Source organism: Columba livia, chromosome 3, assembly GCF_036013475.1.
Source record: "Columba livia isolate bColLiv1 breed racing homer chromosome 3, bColLiv1.pat.W.v2, whole genome shotgun sequence".
Lineage (NCBI taxonomy): Eukaryota > Metazoa > Chordata > Aves > Columbiformes > Columbidae > Columba > Columba livia.
The window spans coordinates 35,911,289-35,915,269 of NC_088604.1; positions in this window are offsets into that span (position 1 = coordinate 35,911,289).

The following is a 3,981-nucleotide window of genomic DNA, read 5'->3' on the forward strand; positions in this document are numbered from 1 at the left end:
AAATGGCGTTGCGTCACCGCTCGCAGCTTTGTGACGCGCGGTGTGAGAGGCCAATGGGGGCGCGCGGCGGCGTGACGCGCTGCCTGCCTCACAGGCCGCTCCGACAAACTGGGGGGCAGTGTGTGAAGGGGTCCGACGATGCTTACCGCCTCCTCCCCCCGTTTTAGCGCCCCGCTTCCCCACTACCTCCCGCCGTGCGATGGGGCTGGGAGGAGGCTCAGCCTCGCGTGGCGCGGGGAAACCACTGACCCAGGCGGGCAGGCACTGTTTACCCTCCCACCCCCGAAAATTTCCGGGTGTCCTGCAACGCGCTGCCTGTACCCCCTGCTCCGGGGCGCAGGGCTGTGCAGGCCGGGACCCCCTCCTCCCCCCGCCGCCGTTGTCACTAATCGCAGCCGTGTGGCAAGGGCGCCCCCTGCCGGGCGCCGGGAGCGCTCCCGGAGATGGGTCACGGCTGGGGGATGCGGGGTCAGGCAGAAATACTCCGCCTGGCAGTGGCGGAGGGCATTGGGGGGGGGATTAAGCTTTGATTCACCGCCCAAACTCCTTAATACTTCATTACTACAGTATGGCGCCGGGGCAGGAGCCCGGGTTGATCCCAGCTGCTCTGTGGAACGAGGGGTGGGGGTGACCTCCACTTGGGTGCCACTCACAGGGTGCCCACGGTGGGATAGGCAGGTGAACCTGAGTGTACCCGCTGGAACAGCGACCCAGCTGGCCAGGAAAAAAAGTTTGATAGTGTTCTGTGCCAACACCTTTATTAAAAGAGAAGAAAGCAGGAAGCTTTTAAACAATGGATGTGTATGAGTGAATGCTGCTTGAAAGCAGCAGTGGAGTATTGTGCATCCACCAACATGCTGAATGGGCTTTGCCAGCTTATTCCTTTATTTAAAATAAGTACTCAGACTAAGAGGGGCAGCAGCTGGTCTGCTGAGAGGAGTCTGTAGCCTGCTGCTGGGGTCCTTGAGTGACCAGCCACCGCTGCTCAGCACAGGGAGTCCCAGCTCTCTGCTCGGATACGGAACCAGCATCTCCTCAAATGACCACACACCCCATCCTGAGAGGACAGTGCCCAGCAGGGCCCATCTCCCTGAGGGGCACAGCTGGTGCCCGAGCTCCCTGGGCTCAGCCAGGTAGAGGCCGAGGGCAGGGGGCTCAGAGAGGGCTTGCCGGGGGGCTGCCCACCTGCGACACTGTGCATATTGCAGGAACTTGGGAAGGATAAAACACAACCAAGCTGAGCAAATTCCCATTACAAGACTGGCTTCACTCAGGTGAACCACAGCTCACTAAGGAACATGATTTAATCTTTCAAAGGGAGTAACTACCTTCGTATTTATAAGTAAATTGTTGATATCGACAGGTTGACCATGAGTCAGCCATGTGCCCTTGTGGCCAAGAAGGCAGATGGTATCCTGGGGTACATTAGGAAGAGAGAGGCCAGCAGGTCGAGGGAAGTTATCCTACTCCTCTACTCTGCCCTGGTGAGGCTACATCTGGAGTACTGCGTCCAGTTCTGGGCTCCCCAGTTTAAGGAGGACAAGGATCATAGAATCATAGAATGTCCTGGGTTGGAAGTGACCCACGATGATCATTGATTCCAGCTCATGTCCTTGCATATGACAACCCCACCCTTCACACCATGTGTCTGTGGGCATTGTCTAGTCTCAAATACTTTTAGGCTTGAAGCTCCCTGGGGAGCCTGTTCCAGTGCTCCACCACCCTCTGAGGAGAGAACCTTTTCCTACTGTCTAACCTAAGCCCCCATGGCACATCTTCCTGCCATTCACTCTGTTCTGACATTAGTCACTAGAGAGAAGAGTTTGGCACCTGCCCCTCCTCCTCCCTTTGTGAGGAAGCTGTAGATCATGATGAGGAACTGCTGGAGAGAGTCCAGTGGAAGGCTACAAAGATATTTAGGAGTCTGAAGCATCTTTCTTGTGAGACTGAGAAAGATGGGTGTGTTCAGTCTGGAGAAGAGAAGGCTGAGAAGGGATCTTATCAATGTTTATAAATATCTCAATGGTGAGTGTCAAGAGGATGGGACCAGACTCCTTTCAGTGGTGCCCAGTGATAGAAGGAGGGGCAACAGGCACAGACTGAAGCACAGGAGGCTCCATCTAGACAGAAGGAGAAACTTCATTACTCTGAGGGTGCCAGAGCACTGAAACAGGCTGCCCAGAGAGGTTGTGGAGTCTCTTTGGAGACATTCAAAACGTGCCTGGACACATTCCTGTGTGATCTCTGTGTGAACTTGCTTTAGCAGGTGGGTTGGACTAGATGATCTCCAGAGGTCCCTTCCAACCCCAACCATTCTGTGATTCTGTGAGATCACTGCAGCGAGATAACTGATTTCTAGAACAAGGGTGAAGATCGGAGCTGCCGGCTCATCCCATATTAAACTAGGCCACCTCCAAGAAACTCAGAAAACCCTGTCTAGAAGTAGTCAAAACTTGTTTAACTTGTGTTTCTCAGCATGTTGCAATGAAATTTTGGTAGGATTTCAAATACTGCAAAATGTGTTTACACTGACCAGTAGGAGTTAATGCTATTTTATATGCATTTTATTTAATTTCATTTCCCTATGAAGTGTCATTTTTAACCTCCCTTAAATTGTTATTATTCGTACACTTAAGAAGAAGTTTAATCTGGAGAATCCTGATCTGCTAAATACAAGGTAAATGCAGTTAAGAAGGAAACTATTTACACCGTAGGGCTTTGCTAAAGGAGACAAGATCTCACCTGACCCTCCCTTTCTCAGTGTGAGAAATAAATTCCCACTCACTTAAAAGAAGAGGGGGAGTAGTTTTCAGTCAGAATCATTGCATTTACACATTCTCAGTTCAGAAACATGTACAGGATATTAATCATCACACCCTTCGTATAAATTGAGATTTATTTGCATTGATGTGCAATTCCTTTCACTTCTCTTCCCCTAATTAATGAGCATTAGATAGAGGGTGCAATTTTTTATACAAACAGTCTAAATGCAGGGGAGATAGAACTTTATCAGTGCAGAACTTTGTCTAGGGTACATGTGTACTCTAGATTTGTTTCTCTTCTGCCCTACTCAAATGTGAAAGCTCTTATTGCTTTAAATCAGTACAAATCCTTAAGAATTGTAGGAAGAAATTTGATTAGGGTGAATTACATTTTAAGGAATTTAGAAATAAGTGCATGAGTTACAGAGCTCATTCAAATTATGACTGATACTGGTAATGCTGCTGCTAATAAAAACTAATTCAGCTCATGAACATGCTCTATCTCTTTAATGACAAACATTTTTTGAAGGAAAAGGGTTGGAGTTTTGTTTTGGGTTTGTTTTTTCTTCTAACTCGTCAATGTGAGCAGTAATTCTTTGACAGAATAATTTTGATCATATTACTCACACAGGTTGTTTGTGTTGACCACGCAATTAGTAGGAACGCAAGATGTGTGATGTTAATCATGTCTTACTGTATGTTCGCACAATATTGTTCAATTACTCCCTTCACCTCACTCATACTCTCAGTCCTGCTCTAGAACAAATGAAGATTAATAGCAATAAATGTGTTTCTGTATGCATTTGCGTATATTTGCCTAATAAAGTCTTCAGTATGAGCTGTTCATTCAGATTGGCCACTTAGGAGAGAGTGCATTCTCTCGGCGACTTCTGCTGAATTTAAGAATTGTCAGTATTTTCTTTACTGAACTACATATACCTTGACTGTAAAGTCATTCTGCCTCCCTTCTGCCCATGACATGGCACCTAAACCAGAAGCATGCTCTCTTTGGCAGAAAAAAAGGCAAAAAACTGTGATTCTTCAGCTAGAAATTGGTGCCCATTTGGTGCCCAGCCAGAGCAAAAATTCCAGTTTACTTTTGTCCCAGAGGAATGGAGTTCGTGTGCACAGATACTCTGCCAACACAGCCAATGTGTGGTACCTGTGGACAATCAGATGATTCATTTCTGAGTAGCAACACTATTTCAGTCCAAAAGCT